Source organism: Triticum dicoccoides, chromosome 2A, assembly GCF_002162155.2.
Source record: "Triticum dicoccoides isolate Atlit2015 ecotype Zavitan chromosome 2A, WEW_v2.0, whole genome shotgun sequence".
Classification (NCBI taxonomy): domain Eukaryota; kingdom Viridiplantae; phylum Streptophyta; class Magnoliopsida; order Poales; family Poaceae; genus Triticum; species Triticum dicoccoides.
Window position 1 is genome coordinate 518,294,598 of NC_041382.1, and position 18,563 is coordinate 518,313,160.

Genomic DNA, 18,563 nt, shown 5'->3' on the forward strand with positions numbered 1-18,563 from the left:
ACTAGAAGCAACATCATTGGGTTTAGCATGATTATTGTTACTACTAGAAGAATCTTTCTTACTCTTGTTGCTAGATTTAACTTGTGGCATGTAAGTAGACAAAAGTAAACGCTTGGCAATGTAAGAAGAACTTTTCTTGCGAAGATCATCATTGAGTGCCTTTAAGAACTCATGCTCTTTCTCAAGGTTGAGCTTTTCAAAGCGTAGCTTCTCATGAGTCTTTAAAAGTTCTTGATGATCTTCCAAGGTAGTTTCATGAGCCAACTTAAGAGTGTTTCGTTCTTTAGTTAGACGCTCAATCTCCTTCTTATCATTGTCATCCGTTTTATCTTGATTAGCATGATTAAAAGCAAGTTCATCATAGTTTTCATAACTAGAGTTGTCAACAAGTAAATCATCATCACCTAGCAAATCATCTTCATCACTATTGAAATCAACATACTTGGGGTGTGATACCTTTGGGCCTTTAGCCATGAAGCATCTTCCAATTCCTTCATTTGGTGACTCAAATATGTCGTAGGAGTTGGTTGACACAAGTGCTAGACCGGCAACACCTTCATCTTGAGTATATTCGGAGTCGGAGTGATAACTTCTCTCGGAGTGATTGTCGGAGTCGGAGCCGGATACCCATTCACCAATGTGAGCTTGATGTCTTCGTTTTGTGTAGCTCTTTGTTGACTTATCCTTCCTTCCCGAATCCTTGCTTCTCCGTGGTGTTCTTCGTTCATAACGTTCATCTCTACTCCTCTCTCTTGGTGGTGATTCTTCTCTTCTTCTTCTTCTTTTAGGAGAATATTCTCTTCTTTTGTAGGGAGCCCTACACTCATTGGAATAGTGTCCCGGTCTTCCACAATTGTAGCAATTGCGTTCACGACTTGAAGATATTTTGTCATTGTAGGACCTTGACTTGGAACTTCTTTCCTTGCTTCTACTCTTGCAAAACTTGTTGAAGTTCTTCACCATTAGGCTCAATTCTTCGTTGAAGTTTTGTTCCTCACTTGATGATGTGGGAGCATCACATGAGGCTTTGTAAGCACCACTTGACTTATTGTGAAGCTCTTCCTTATCCTTGAGTGATATCTCATGAGCAACAATCCTTCCAATGAATTCCGTTGGCTTGAGATCTTTGTTAATTGGCATCATTTGGATCAATGTGCACACGGTATCATATTTTCCATCCAAGGTTCTTAGGATCTTCTTGTTGATGAATCTATCGATCATCTCTTCACTTCCTAAGCCGGTAATCTCATTTGTGATGAAAGCAAGCCTAGAGTACATTTCAGTGACACCTTCACCATCCTTCATTTTGAACTTGTCAAGTTGACTTTGAAGCACATCTAATTTGGGTTCCTTGACAGAGTCGATACCTTCGTGCATATCAATCAAAGTATCCCAAATTTCCTTTGCATTCTCAAGACGGATGATTTTGTTGAATTCTTTGGGGCACAATCCGTTGAAGAGAATATCACAAGCTTGAGCATTGTATTGCAGCATTTTCAACTCTTCCGCGCTAGCCTCACGGTTCGGTTCCCTCCCATCAAAGAATTCACCTTGCAAGCCAATACACACAATAGCCCAAACGGCAGGGTTATGTCCAAGAATATGCATTTTCATCTTATGCTTCCAACTAGCAAAATTAGTACCATCAAAATAAGGACCAAAGCTATGGAAATCAAGGAAAATGGAGACCAAAGCTCTGATACCACTTGTAGGATCGAAAGTATGTCTAGAGGGGGGTGATTAGACTACTTGACCAAATAAAAATCTAGCCTTTTCCCAATTTTAATTCTTGGCAGATTTTAGCAACTTAGCACAAGTCAAGCAAACAACCTACACATGCAATTCTAAGAGTATAGCAGTGCAATGTAAAACAATTGCATATGAAGGTAAAGGGAGGAGTTTGGAGGGAGAAAACGCAATGTAGACACAGAGCTTTTTGGCGTGGTTCCGATAGGTGGTGCTATCGTACATCCATGTTGAGGGAGACTTCAACCCATGAAGGGTAACGGTTGCGTGAGTCCATGGAGGGCTCCACCCACGAAGGGTCCATGAAGAAGCAACCTTGTCTATCCCACCATGGCCATCGCCCAAGAAGGACTTGCCTCACTAGGGTAGATCTTCACGAAGTAGGTGATCTCCTTGCCCGTACAAACTCCTTGGTTCAACTCCACAATCTTGGCGGAGGCTCCCAAGTGACACCTAACCAATCTAGGAGACACCACTCTCCAAGAGATAACAAATGGTGTGTTGATGATGAAGTGCTTGCTCTTGTGCTTCAAATGATAGTCTCCCCAACACTCAACTCTCTCTCATAAGATAGGATTTGGTGGAAAGATGATTTGAGTGGAAAGCAACTTGGGGAAGGCTAGAGATCAAGATTTATGTGGTTGGAATGAAGTATCTTGACCTCAACACAAGTGTAGGTGGTTCTCTCTCAGAAAATGTATGTTGGAAGTGTAGGCATGTTCTGATGGCTCTCTCCATGAATGAAGAATGAGTGGAGTGGTATATATAGCCTCCACACAAAATCTAACCATTACACACAAATCACCAAACTTGGTGGGTGTCGGTGTCAAAACCGGCGGATCTCGGGTAGGGGGTCCCGAACTGTTCGTCTAGGTCAGATGGTAACAGGAGGCAGGGGACACGATGTTTTACCCAGGTTCGGGCCCTCTTGATGGAGGTAAAACCCTACGTCCTGCTTGATTAATATTGATGATATGGGTAGTACAAGAGTAGATCTACCACGAGATCAGAGAGGCTAAACCCTAGAAGCTAGCCTATGGTATGATTGTTGTTCGTCCTATGGACTAAAACTCTCCGGTTTATATAGACACTGGAGAGGGCTAGGGTTACACAGAGTCAGTTACAATGGTAGGAGATCTACATATCCGTATCGCCAAGCTTGCCATCCACGCCAAGGAAAGTCCCTTCCGGACACGGGACGAAGTCTTCATTCTTGTATCTTCATAGTCCAGGAGTCCGGCCGAAGATATAGTCCGGCTATCCGGACACCCCCTAATCCAAGACTCCCTCAGTAGCCCCTGAACTAGGCTTCAATGATGACGAGTCCGGCGCGCAAATTGTCTTCGGCATTGCAAGGCGGGTTCTTCTCCAAATTCCGTGTACCTGTTGAATAGTGTCCGGTTTCTTGTAAATGTAGTGCTCCTTAGCTTCTACGCCCAATAATGGCCGTTTTCCATGTGTCAAACGAATACGAAAAGTCAGGGTGTTTTTTATATTTACACCCCTAGCCGCATGAATGAGCCGCCTATTTAAGGGGATGAGGATTTAGATCCAAACCACACCTTCTCCCTTCCGCGAGTATTCATCAGAGCGTATCCGACAGAGGTCCATTCTATCATGGCCGGCCGCCGCAGCTCCTCCTCTCGCCCTTCCAGCCCTCAGCCTAGAGATTGGAAGAGGCGCTCCATCCCGCACAACGAGCTAGTGAAGCTCCAGACCAAGGGATTTCTCCCCCCGGCCTATATGGTCCCGGTTTGAGCCGGACTTGCCACCTATAATGGTGGAGAGCAAGTGGAGAGCACCCCCAATCCCTCCAAAGGAGAGTGGGTATGCCTTGCCCCTTACTTAATAAGAGGGCTCGGATTTCCAATTCACCCGTTTCTTCGGGGGCTTCTGGAGTTCTATGGCCTCCAGCTGCACAACCTCACGCCTGGCTCCATATTGCATATCGCGGGCTTCATAGCCCTTTGCGAGCTGTTTTTGGGCTGCGAGGATCATTACGCGCTGTGGAAAAGGCTATTCTACCTTGTGCCCCGCTCTAAGGAGGGGTCAATATATTAAGTGGGCGGAGCCGAAGTGTGGCGCATCGCCGGGACCGGATATCTATTCAGAACCCCAAAGAAGGCGTCCGAAGACTGTCCTTCGGAATGGTTTTATATAGAGGACGTCCCGCTACTGGATCCTGTCCGGATCGGCCTCCCTGAGTTCGACAGTGCTCCCCTAAAGAAGCGCCTAAGCTGGCGTCCACGGAGCCCTCAGAGGGAAAGTGACAGGGACGTCATTTACCTGATGGGCCGGATAAGATTGTTAGCTCATTCCGGACTGACCATGATCGGGGTCATGGCCGCATGCATCATGCGAGGGGTGCAGCCGCTTCAGTATAGAGGCCGCCCCATGTGGGACTTCAACGGGGAGGACGACGCCACTCGCTACGGCCGTAAGGGGCCGGATTCGGCTGCCGCTCTAATAAAGACCTTGTCTACTTTATACAAGGGAGAAGAGGAGGAATTTCTCCGTGTCAACCCACGGGGTGGATTTTCTATGTACAATCCCCCAAGTTGGCTAAGTGGACACTTTTACTTGTCCATCCATTTTATATTCCCATTGTTAAATTTTCAGTCTAACGACTTCAACGCAGGAACTGCGCCAGGCTGTTAAAGAAATAAACAGGCCTCCTCCACAACCTGAGGATCCGAGACTGTCCCTCGACCCGGCCTCTCAAGAGGATCCGGACTTATCTGTGGAGCTGATTGATGGAGTGTTTCATCAATTGAGCAAGGACAACGCCTTGGTGGCCATTACGGCTGATTATCCAGGGCTACTCCCAGCCTCGCAGGTAACTGAGACCGAAGTCCCAGCACTTCGAAAAGGGATCTGTCCTCGCGTGTTTTCGATTGCCGTATGACAACCGTGTTTTGCAGGGGAGGTCCTTGAGACGGGAGGCCAAGCCTGCGGCGACTAGCCAACGAGGGGCGGCAAGGCCCCGCGAGCTGAAAAGAAGTGCGATCCGGGCTGAGGCACCGGCGCAAAGGTATAGCGCGCCGCCTTATTCCCAGGTGTTATTCCTTCGAGGCATATTAACGCTCGTGCTCTCTTCAGGATGAAGAGACCTCGCCGGACTATATCCGGAGAGGCTGCCAATCGCGCCTCCACCAGCCAGGCTCCAAAGCCTGGTCCGGAAGCGGAGGCGAACACGAGGCGTGCACCGGACGCTCCTCCAACAGAGGATGCGGACAGGCTGTCTGCCACCAATTCCGAGGTGGAGAGTGCCATGAACCACAGGCGTCGCCGGACAGTTCTTCGCGACGCTTGTTTCTCCCAAGAGGCATTGGATGCCTTCAATTCAGGAGACGCGTACCTCCGTGCCGCTCAAAATGGTCTAGCCAGAGCCACGGAGCAGTATGTGAAAGACATACGGGTAAGAAAATTTTGGCAATTATATATATATACCAGTAGCCCCCGAAACTTGAAACAGTTAGAATGATTGTTTTAAGGATCATTTCTTATGCAGGTTCTTACATAAAAGAATACCCTACTGTCCCAGGAGCTGGAAGAGTGCAAAGCCCAACTTGAGGCCGCACTAGCCGCAGCAGGGGAGCCCAAGGAGACCCCCTCTGGTAATATACGCTTCGAAAGATAAGTATTTTGCGAAGTGCTGCATGGGTGCAAATCTGACAAATGAAATTGCAGATGGCGCCGGATTAAATCCGGAAGTGCAACAACTCCGACGCCAGCTAAAGGCTGGTGAGAGCGTGCTGACAAAGGTGAGGCGGGAGAAGAACGATATCCAAGATGCCAACACCAAGCTGGGCGTTGAACTGAAGGACGTTCGTGCCCAGCTGTCGGACTCCGTGAAGGAGAATCAGCGGCTTCGACGCGGCATATCTAGTAAGTGCTTAAACGAACTTTGAAAAAAAAGAGTTCGGCGAGGAAGTCGACTAACAGAGTAATGTCTGTAGGTATGCTAACAGGTCGTCCTGCAGAGGAAATGCCCGGTTCTACGGGTGACCTTCTTCCCGAGCTCTCACAACTGCACGAGCGAGTTCGGCAGGTGATGCAAGGCGTTGCCCAGGCTTGTGGCCATCCGTCTCCATGCCCGAAGGCCTTGGAGAGCTTGTAGAGAATCTGAAGGGAGCGCGGCGGCGCTTCCGATTGTGGAAGATGTCGGCCTGCCGTCAAGGCGCCAGGGAGGCCTAGGCCATGGTGAAGACGCGGTACACGAAGGCTGACCCAAACCACATGGCCGAGGTCGGACCCGTAGGGCCTGATGGCAAGGAGATCCCTGTGAGCTTAGTATACGGCCAAGTAGAGTTGGCCGCAAAGTATTCCCAACAGGACTGTAAACTAGATAGCCTGTTAGATGGTATTGAAGAGGAATACAATCAGTCAGATTGACTATGTAATTTTAATTGTCATGTGTAATGCCTTCTAGCCAGATTGTAGATCGTTTGTCATGGCCGACCTTTTCGCTTCAACCTCGGGACCTGACGGTCTGGAGTGTGTCCGAATACGGTCGCGGTTATATAAGAACCGGGGTATGCATGGAGACCAGGCGTAGGGGTCATTAGTGCTTGAACAGACAAGTGCCCAACTAGTTGTGTTATATTACATGGTTAGTAAGAAACATCTTCTAGGGAGAATAGTTCCGTTAGGGGTTCCTTTCCCTGGGAGGCATGCCCTAAAGTGCATGCCCATTTTGCGAAAAGAGACGCAGGAAAAACATCTGGGGCGTATAGATAAATAAGTGAAAGAAAAGATCATCTTTAGTTCACCGACCGAATATTCCCTTAAGAACGCTAGCTTTCGGCTTCACCCAGTCTGAGGTACACATCCGGTTGACCCGGCAGTAACAATCGCAGAGGTGCTCCCTTTACCACCTAGCCGAACAATCGGGAACGTAGGGGTAAGCACAGGAGCCAGGCAACCCAGCTTGGCCAAAACTTAAGTCATATCGATGCATATAATGGTGAATAAAAGGTACATGCGGAAGTGTGACACATGTGTTGGGCATGAAGCCCGTATAAATAAGCTTCTGTTTAAAGAAGCCCCCAGGTTTAATGAGCGCGGATAGCACGTCACTTATGAGCCTTTGAAGGCTATAAGAGAAAGAGAGGAGAAGGAGAGAAATGTAAGACAGAAAGTATATAAAAAATGGACAGAGGAATGAGACGAACATAGAGTCCGGCGCTAGGCATAGAATCTTCGGAGACGGGCTGCGTTCCATGGGTTCGGCTCGAGTCGGTTATCCGATGCATCTCGTAGGCGGTACGCTCCACCAGTCAGGACTTGGTCAATTATGAAGGGACCTTCCCACTTGGGCTTGAGTTTGTCCTTTTTCTTGTCTGGCAGGCGTAGAACTAATTCACCAATGTTGTAATTTTTGGCCCGTACTTCTCTGCTTTGGTATCTTCGAGCCTGTTGTTGATAGAATGCGGAACGGGCTTTTGCCACGTCTCGCTCTTCCTCCAAGGCGTCCAAACTGTCCTGCCGATCGAGCTTGGCTTTTTTTTCTTCGTACATGCACACTCAAGGTGAGTCATGAATTATGTCGCAGGGCAAAACTGCCTCTGCACCGTACACCATGAAGAATGGTGTGTATCCGGTGGTGCGATTCGGCGTGGTCCGCAGCCCCCAGAGTACGGCGTCGAGCTCCTCTACCCATTGCGTATTAGATTCCTTAAGGGACCGCACTAATCTGGGTTTGATGCCGCTCATGATAAGACCATTTGCACGTTTGACCTGGCCGTTGGTTTGTGGGTGATAGACGGAAGCATAATCGAGCTTGATGCCCATGTTTTTGCACCAGAGTTTTACATCATCGGCCGTAAAGTTCATGCCGTTATTAGTGATGATGTTGTGGGGGACGCCGTAACGGTGTACAACCCCGGATATAAAGTCTATCACCGGTCCGGATTCGGCCGTCTTAACAGGCTTGGTTTCTATCCATTTGGTGAACTTATCCACCATGACTAGTAAGTATTTTTTCTTGTGGGTTCCGCCTTTAAGGGGTCCAACCATGTCAAGCCCCCAGACCGCGAAGGGCCAAGTGATGGGGATAGTTTGGTGGGCGGTGGGTGGCATATGGCTTTGGTTTGCAAAAAGCTGGCAACCGACGCATCGTTGGACTAAGTCATGGGCGTCTGCCCGGGCCGTCGGCCAATAAAAGCCTGTACGGAAGGCCTTGCTTACAAGGGACCGAGCTGCAGCGTGATGTCCACCGAGTCCGGCATGAATTTCAGCCAGGAGGTTCCGCCCTTCCTCTTCGGAGATGCACCTTTGAAGGACTCCGGTAGTCCTGTTCTTATAAAGCTCTCCCTCACGGACTTTATAGGCTTTAGATCGCCGCACTATGCAGCGTGCCTTATTTTGGTCCTCAGGGAGTTCCTGCCTGGTAAGGTAGGCGAGGAATGGTTCTGTCCACGAGGCGATGACGACCATTATTACGTGGGCTGAAGGTGTTATTTCATTGGCAGAGCCTCCAATTGTGTCAGAGTGTTCAGTGTCGGGCACTGCGGTTGGGTCCGGGCTGTTATTGTCGGGTTCCCCTTCCCATACTATGGATGGCTTGAACAGCCTTTCCAGGAAGATGTTGGGGGGGACCACATCGCGTTTTGCGCTGATGCGTGCCAGGACATCTGCCGCCTGATTATTTTCCTGGGCTATATGGTGAAATTCGAGCCCTTCGAACCGAGCCAACATTTTTAGGACGGCATTGCGATAAGCTGCCATTTTTGGATCTTTGGAATCAAAGTCTCCGTTTATTTGGTATATTGCGAGGTTCGAGTCCCCGCGCACCTCTAGGCGTTGAATCCCCATGGATACTGCCATCCGGAGACCATGTAAAAGGGCCTCATATTCGGCTGCATGGTTGGAGTCTGTGTACATTATCTGGAATATGTATTGAACTGTGTCTCCTGTGGGGGACATCAAAACGACGCCAGCCCCTAGACCGGCCAACATTTTGGAGTCGTCGAAGTGCATGACCCAGTTTGAATATGTGTCGTACTCTTTAGGGAGTTCGGCCTCCGTCCATTCTGCAACGAAGTCGGCCAAAACTTGCGACTTGATAGCTCGCCGTGGCTTGTAAGTTATGTCAAACGGGAGGAGCTCAATGGCCCATTTTGCAATCCGGACCGTCGCGTCGCGGTTGTTTATAATATCGTTAAGTGGCACTTCCGAGGCTACTGTTATTGAACACTCTTGAAAGTAGTGTCGCAGTTTCCGGGATGCCATAAATACCGCGTACGCAATCTTTTGATAATGCGGGTACCGTGACTTGCACGGAGTAAGGACAGTGGACACGTAATAGACCGGCTTTTGAAGGGGGAATTTGTGTCCGTCCATTTCTCGTTCGACGACGAGCACTGCACTCACAACCTGATGGGTTGCTGCAATGTATAATTGCATTGGTTTGCCAATGTTTGGCGTGGCCAGGACTGGGTTTGTTGCCAAGATGGCTTTTATTTTGTCGAGTCTGGCCGTGGCTGCATCCGTCCACTCGAAGTGTTCGGTGCGCCGAAGGAGGCGGTAAAGGGGTAGTGCCTTTTCTCCTAGGTGGGAGATAAAGCGGCTTAGAGCCGCCACGCATCTGGTTAATTTTCGTATTTGTTTGAGGTCCTTCGGGATATCCAATTGTGACAGAGCTTAGATCTTGGCTGGATTTCCTTCAATTCCTCTACCGGATACAATGAAGCCCAAGATCTTTCCGGCTGGAACGCCGAAAACGCATGTTTCTGGGTTGAGCTTGATGTCGTATGTTCGGAGGTTATCGAATGTTAGCCTCAAGTAATCTACTAGAGATTCGACATGTCTTGTTTTAACGACCACATCATCTACGTATGCCTCCACTGTTTTGCCGATCTGGTTTGCCAGACATGTCTGAATCATGCACTGATATGTTGCGCCGGCGTTTTTTAGCCCGAAGGGCATTGTGTTGAAGCAGAATGGGCCGTATGGTGTGATGAATGCCGTTGCGGCTTGGTCTGACTCTGCCATCTTTATTTGATGGTAGCCGGAGTATGCGTCGAGGAAACACAACGAATCGTGTCCTGCGGTAGTGTCGATAATTTGATCAATGCGGGGGAGAGGGAAGGGATCCTTTGGGCAAGCCTTGTTAAGGTCTTTGAAATCAACGCACAGGCGCCTGGATTTGTCCTTCTTTGGTACCATCACCAGGTTTGCTAGCCAGTCCAGATGTTTTATGTATTTGATGAATCCGGCCTCTAATAGCTTGGCTAGTTCCTCTCCCATGGCCTATCTCTTAGGTTCGAAAAAACACCGAAGAGCCTGTTTGACTGGCTTGAATCCTTTTAGGATATTTAAGCTGTGTTCGGCCAGCCTGCGTGGGATTCCTGGCATGTCTGAAGAGTGCCAGGCGAAAATGTCCCAGTTCTCTCGTAGGAACTCTCGCAGTGCGGTGTCTACATCAGGGTTTAACTGTGCCCCGATGGAAGCTGTTTTATTGGGGTCCGTTGGATGGACCTGGAATTTGACTATTTCGTCCGCCGGTTTAAAGGAGGTGGACTTGGATCTTTTATTGAGTATCACATCGTCCCTATTTATCGTGGAGTGCAGCGTAGTCAGTTCCTCAGCCGCTAGGGCTTCGGATAGCGACTCGAGGGCCAGTGCGGCTGTCTTGTTTTCGGCGCGGAGTGCTATGTCCAGATCACTAACGAGAGTGATGATTCCGTTAAGCCCAGGCATCTTGAGCTTCATGTACTCGTAATGGGGTATTGCTTGGAAGACTGTAAACGCTTCCCGCCCTAGCAGAGCGTGATATCCGCTACTGAACGGGGCCACCTGGAACATGACCTCTTCGGACCTGTAATTATCTGGCGTGCCAAACACCACATCTAGTGTGATTTTTCCTGTACAGCGCGCTTCCTGACTGGGGATTATTCCTCTAAAGGTTGTGCTGCTTTGCTCAATGCGGTTCCAATCTATTTCCATTTTCTGAAGGGTTTCCTCATAAATGAGGTTCAATCCGCTGCCGCCATCCATGAGTACCTTGGTAAGACAAAAGCCGTCCACTATTGGACTGAGGACCAATGCGGCTGGTGCTCGGGCTGTTCGGAATTTAGGTTCATCACTAGCGTTAAAAGTAATAGCCGTGTCACTCCATGGGTTTATTGTTGCTACTTGGTAGACTTCGGCAAGGCCGTGGAGTGTTCTTTTTCGCATATTATTTGATGCGGAAGTCTCGAAGACTGTTAATACCGTACTGGTTTCTCTGGGGTGGCTTTCTGTGGCTTCTGGAATTAGAAGATCTTCGCCAATTTTTGCCACCTGCCAGAGTATCCAACATGCTCTGAGGCTATGAGTTGGTGTGGCGCCGTCTGCACTATGGATTTTACAGGTTCCATTAAGCCATCCTTCCAGCACGGTTCCGTGCCCTGTAGAGGGCTTTTGCTTTTTGGTATTAAACCCGGGTGTCTGGCGATGATGCACCCTTTTGTTTCGGACTGGGTTTGTATTCAGGGCCGGATTGTCCCAAAATTTTATTTCGGTTTTCCAGGCGCTTTCCATCGCACAGTACTTTTATACTATGGACGCCAAGTCAGCGAAGCGTGTAATATCACGACGACTTATGGCGTTGAGGATTCCCTTGTCCGTGCAATTATTGCAGAAGAATAAAATTGTGTCTTCCTCGCGGCAGTCCTTTATCCTGTTCATAACCAGGAGGAATCTGGCCCAGTAATGATGTACTGTTTCTTCGGGCTCTCGCCTAATTTGGGATAGATCGCTTATGTACGGGTGGGTGGGCGGAATCAAATCCGAAACCTCACCCAATCTGAGACCCAGGGGCCAAGGAGTTTCCAAACTCGGAAGTTTGGATTCTTGGATGCTGTCCAATGATTCTAGCCTGTCACCTGACTTTAAGTTCAGGTCTTGAGTGATGTCCTCCCCTCCGCGGGTATCCGACTTGGAGGGACCAGGAATCCGGACATATATAGTCCTTAAGATAGATGAAGGGTCGCCGCACTGTCCCTCAACCACGGCAACGTGATGGGTGACCTGGAGGGAGTTAATCTCTCTCAGATCGGGTTTAGACCCAATCTGGTCATAATCCGTAGCGACTCCCCGGGCGGCGAAGCGATCCAAGAGCTCATTTAGGGAAGAGAGCTCCATTGGATCTAGCTGCTCGGCGAATTCCGAGCTGACGTGAAGATTGCTTTCGATGACCCGAGAGGTCATCATCGGCGCAGCAGCCGAACAGGCGGTCATAAGGAAACCGCCTAGCCGGAGAGTTTGGCCGACAGCCAAAGCTCCCTTAGCAACGGTGCCGTCTTTAAAGACGGGATGAGGCATCCTTCCTGATGGCGACAACATAGAGGAACTCTCAATGAAAGCACCAATGTCGGTGTCAAAACCGGTGGATCTCGGGTAGGGGGTCCCGAACTGTGCGTCTAGGTCGGATGGTAACAAGAGGCAGGGGACACGATGTTTTACCCAGGTTCGGGCCCTCTTGATGGAGGTAAAACCCTACGTCCTACTTGATTAATATTGATGATATGGGTAGTACAAGAGTAGATCTACCACGAGATCAGAGAGGCTAAACCCTAGAAGCTAGCCTATGGTATGATTGTTGTTCGTCCTATGGACTAAAACTCTCCGGTTTATATAGACACCGGAGAGGGCTAGGGTTACACAGAGTCGGTTACAAATGGTAGGAGATCTACATATCTGTATCGCCAAGCTTGCCTTGCACGCCAAGGAAAGTCCCTTCTGGACACGGGACGAAGTCTTCATTCTTGTATCTTCATAGTCCAGGAGTCCGGCCGAAGATATAGTCCGGCTATCCGGACACCCCCTAATCCAGGACTCCCTCAGTGGGACCGAATCATACAACTCGGTCAGACTGATTTAGTTCATAATGTGACCGTTAGGGTTTTCAGTGGGACCAATATCATTAGGGTTAGGGCATGACGTAATCTCGGTGAGACCGATTTTGGTAATAGACTAACCAGAGAGTTGGTTAGGCAATCTCGGTGGGACCGATTCGCTCTCTCGGTAGGACCAAAACGTTACGAAAGGGAAACAGAGAGTTTGCATTGCAATCTTGGTAGGATCGATCACTCATCTCGGTTGGACCGAAACATTACGAAGGGAAACAGAGAGGTTACAATCCCATCTCAGTGAGACCGAGATCCCTATCGGTAGGACCGAAAAGACAAGGGTTTGTGGTAGTGGCTATGTCAAGTGAACTCGGTGGCGCCGGATAGATCAAATCGGTGGGGCCGAGTTTGACTTTTGGTTTGGGATATATTTGGATATGAGAAAGTGGTTGAGGGTTGTGGAGCATATCACTAAGCACTTTGAGCAAGAACCTCATTAAGCAACACATCATCCCCTCTTAATAGTATTGGCTTTTCCTATGGACTCAATGTGATCTTGGATCACTAAAAATGAAATGTAGAGTCTTGTGCTTTGAGCTTGAGCCAATCCTTTTGTCCTTAGCATTTTGAGGGGTCCACTTTCTAATCCATTCCATGCCAATCATTGAGCTTTTCCTGAAATATTTATCTTCAACTAGCATTAGCTCAATGAGCTATATGTTGTTAGGAATTACCAAAACAACCCAGGGATAGTTGCACTTTCAAGTGTAGATCGGGGACTTCTCAACCAATCCCTAGAAAATCAACAAGTTTGATTGGCTAGGGAGAGAGATCGGGCGAAAATGGAGCTTTGAGCAACAATGGAGCTTGGGGAGGGAAGAGGTGGTCTCCTTGGGGAAGAATACCCCCTTTATATAGTGGGGGAAAAGATCCAACCGTTACCAAATCATTCAGACCGTGACACACGGTAATACTGCACACACTCGTGGTACTACCGCAAGGAGTTGCGGTACTGCCGCTTGCATGTGCGGTACTACCACTAGAGCAGCAGAGACTAGGCGAGGCCCTGTTTCTTATAGAAACGAGTGGTAGAACCGCCGTAGCGGTACTACCCCGCGCCCTTGCGGTACTACCGCAAGGCTGGGCTCAACTAGGCTGGAAAGGCATGGACTAAATAAATTACGTCCGTGGCTACTTCCGCTGATTTGAGGACTGTGCAAAAATCTGGCACGGTACTACCGCTGGCAGGGAGCGGTACTACCGCGTGGGGGCGGAAGTAAAAAATTACTTTCGTGCCTACTTCCACACGCGCCAGTGTCAGGGCCAGAGCGAGTGGTACTACCGCTCACCTGGAGCGGTACTACTGCTGGAGCCTGCGGTGCTACCGCGCCCTTGAGCAGTACTACCGCAAGGCCCTGCAGTACTACCGCATGCCGCAGACACTCAAGCATTCGAAAGCCTTCATTTCATAGAGACAAGGGTAAACGATCGGTGCTCCAAAGAAACAAAGGAAAGGTGTTGCAAAGGAACAGATGTGTACGTGTTGATTCCACTCTACGGCTTCCCTATGAGTTAAATCCACCGAAAAGAAACGTAGAAAACCGCCGTCTTCGATAGGCTCCGAGGGGGCCGAATCCTCTTGTGCCTAGACATGAGATATATGGAATGCTCAATGCACACGATTAGTCCGTAAATGCATTGTCGTCAATCACCAAAACAACATGGGGAGAAATATGCCCTTACACATTTGCAAAGAGATTTTAGTAGGTGTCAACTTATTCAAATCAATCTACTATATAAAGAGAAAGGCATAACACTAACACCGGCTCCCAAATCACCTAAAGCAGTTTTAACATAGTTTCTTTTAATGGAGAATGGTATAGTTGGTATTCCTAGATCTCCAAGTTTCTTTGGTATTCCACCCTTAAAAGTATAGTTAGCAAGCATGGTGGAATTTTTAGCCTCCGGTATCTTTCTCTTATTTTTAACATATACTTAGCATAAGGAGACATTCTCAGAATATCAATCAAATGCATATGCAAAAATATAGGTCTAATCATTTCAGCAAAGCGCTCAAAATCCTCATCATCCTTTTTCTTGGATGGTTTAGGGGGAAAGGGCATGGGTTTCTGAACCCATGGTTCTCTTTCTTTACCATGCTTCCTAGCAACAAAGTCTCTCTTATCATAACGTTTATTCTTTGATTGTGGGTTATCAAGATCAATAGCATGTTCAATCTCTACATCATTACCATTGCTAGGTTAAACATCATCTTTAATATTGTCACTATGTTCATGCTCATTACTAGATTGTGTCTCAGCATCAGAAATAGAAATATCATTGAAATTCTTAGGTGTGTCTATAACAGGTTCACTAGAGGCATGCAGAGTCCTATCAGTTTTCCTTTTCTTTTCATTAGAAGGACTAGATGCATCAGTATTAACTCTGAGAATCTTGCTCAATTCTCTTAGGATGGCCCTCAAGATACAAAGGTTCCTGGGTCATTTTACCACTTCTAGTCATAACCCTAACAGCATTATCATTGTTCTTACTATTCATCTCATTGAGCAAATCATCTTATGCCTTAAGTACTTGTTCTACTTGAGTTTTTACCAAAGAAGCATGTTTACTAATAAACTTAATATCATTAACAACTCTACTCATATAATCACCCAAGCGGTCAAGCATGTAAGCATTCCGTTTCAATTGTCTACTAACATAAGCATTGAAGTTTTCTTTTTTAACAAGAAAATTATCAAACTCATTCAAGCATTGACTAGAAGACTTATTATAAGGAATATCACCTTCATCAAATATATAGAGAGAATTTACCTCTACTACCTGTTTCGGGGCATTAAGATCATGTATTTCTTCAATAGGCAGTAAATTCTTAACATCTTCAGCTTTAATACCTTTTTCTTTCATAGATTTCTTTACCTCTTGCATATCTTCAGGACTGAGAAATAGAATACCTATTTTCTTCAGAGTTGGCTTAGGAGGTGGTTTGGGAAGAGTCCAATCATTATCAATACTCAATATATTATTCAATAGTTTTTCAGCTTGCTCAACAGTTTGTTCCCTGAAAATACAACCAACACAACTATCTAGGTGGCCCCTAGAAGCATCGATTAGTCCATTATAAAAGATATCAAGTATTTCATTTTTCTTGAGAGGATGATCAGGCAAAGCATTAAGTAATTGGAGAAGCCTCCCCCAAGCTTGTTGGAAACTCTCTTCTTCAATTTGCACAAAGTTAAATATTTCCTGTAAAGCAACTTGTTTCTTATGAGCAGGAAAATATTTTTCAGAGAAGTAATATATCATATCCTGGGACAACGCAGACAACCAGGAGCAAGAGAATTAAACCATATCTTAGAGCATCTCCACTCGTTCGGCCCCCCAGTGCACCGCCCGATGCTATTTTGGCCCATCGACTGGCGCTTTTTTGGCCATGGGCGATCTAGTTCCCAGCCACGCCCCCAGGTGCCGCCCCCAAGATGTCATAAATTCAAACCTATCATTCCCGCTACCCAAAAAAATGTTGCAAGTCCGGCGATCAGCGCCACAAGTCTGATGATCAGTTCGCCGATCGCCATCCTGATACGTCTCCAACGTATCTATAATTTTTGATTGTTCCATGCAATTATATTATCCATTTTGCATGTTTTATATGTATTAATATGCTACTTTATATTATTTTGGGGACTAACCTATTAACCTAGAGCCCAGTGCTAGTTCTTATTTTTTACCTGTTTTTGTGTTTCGCGAAAAAGGAATACCAAACGGAGTCCAAACAGAATAAAACCTTCACGATGATCTTTCTTGGACTAGAAGACAACGAGGAGACTTGGAGATGAAGTCAGAGGAGCCACGAGGCTGCCACAAGGACAGAGGGCGCTCCCACCCTTTTTGGCCCCTCATGCACCTCCTGGCACAATTCTTTCACCTATATATTCCCAAATATCCCCAAACCACCAGTGGCATCCACGAAAAGACTTTTCCACTGCCGCAACCTCCTGTACCTGTGAGATCCCATCTAGGGACCTTTTCCGGCACCCTATCGGAGGGGGATTTGATCGTGGAGGGTTTCTACATCAACTCTATTGCCCTTTCAATGAAGCGAGAGAAGTTTACCACAGACCTGCGGGTCCATAGCTAGTAGCTAGATGGCTTATCTCTCCCTTTGATTCTCAATACCATGTTCTCCTCGATGTTCTTGGAGATCTATTCGATGTAATACTTTTTTGCGGTGTGTTTGCCGAGATCCGATGAATTGTGGATTTATGATCAGCTTATCTATGAATATTATTTGAATCTTCTCTGAATTCTTATATGCATGATTTGATATCTTTGTAATTCTCTTCGAATTATCGGTTTGGTTTGGCCAACTAGATTGGTTTTTCTTGCAATGGGAGAAGTGCTTAGCTTTGGGTTCAATCTTGCGGTGTCCTTTCCCAGTGATAGTAGGGGCAGCAAGGCACGTATTTTATTGTTGCCACTGAGGTTAAAAATATGGGGTTTTCATCATATTACTTGAGTTAATTCCTCTACATCATGTCATCTTACTTAATGCATTACTCTGTTCTTTATGAACTTAATACTCTAGATGCATGTTGGATAGCGGTTGATGTGTGGAGTAATAGTAGTAGATGCAGAATCGTTTCGGTCTACTTGACATGGACGAGATGCATATATTCATGATCATTTCCCTATATATCGTCATAACTTTGCGCTTTTCTATAAATTGCTCGGCAATAATTTCTTCACCCACCATATTATTTGCTATCTTGAGAGAAGCCTCTAGTGAAACCTATGGCCCCGGGGTCTATTTTCCATCTTATAAGTTTTTGATCTACAATATTAGTTTCAGATCTACTCTTTTTGCAATCTTTTACGTTCCGATCTATAAACCAAAAATACCAAAAATATTTACTTTATCGTTTATATCAGACCTGACTTTTGCAAGTAACTGTGAAGGGATTGACAACCCCTTTATCGCATTGGGTGCAAGTTGTTTGATTGTTTGTGCTGGTATTTGGTGATTTGTGCGTTGTCTCCTACTGGATTGATACCTTAGTTCTGAAACTGGGGGAAATACTTATCTCTAATTTGCTGCATCACCCTTTCCTCTTCAAGCGAAAACCAACGCAAGCTCAAGAAGTAGCAGGAAGAATTTCTGGCGCCGTTGCTAGGGAGATCTACGCCAAGTCAAGACACACCAAGTGAAGGAAATATGCCCTAGAGGCAATAATAAAGTTATTATTTATTTCCTTATATCATGATAAATGTTTATTATTCATGCTAGAATTGTATTAATCGGAAACATAATACATGTGTGAATACATAGACAAACAAAGTGTCACTAGTATGCCTCTACTTGACTAGCTCGTTGATCAAAGATGGTTATGTTTCCTAGCCATAGACATGAGTTGTCATTTGATTAACGGGATCACATCATTAGGAGAATGATGTGATTGACTTGACCCATTCCGTTAGCTTAGCACTTGATCGTTTAGTATGTTGATATTGCTTTCTTCATGACTTATACACGTTCCTATGACTATGAGATTATGCAACTCCCGTTTACCGGAGGAACACTTTGTGTTCTACCAAACGTCACAACATAACTGGGTGATTATAAAGGTGCTCTACAGGTGTCTCCTAAGGTACTTGTTGAGTTGGCGTATTTCGAGATTAGGATTTGTCACTCCGATTGTCAGAGAGGTATCTCTGGGCCCACTCGATAATGCACATCACTATAAGCCTTTGCAAGCATTGTAACTAATGAGTTAGTTGTGGGATGATGTATCACGGAACAAGTAAAGAGACTTGCCAGTAACGAGATTGAACTAGGTATTGAGATACTGACGATCAAATCTCGGGCAAGTAACATACCGATGACAAAGGGAACAACGTATGTTGTTATGCGGTTTGACCGGTAAAGATCTTCATAGAATATGTGGGAGCCAATATGAGCATCCA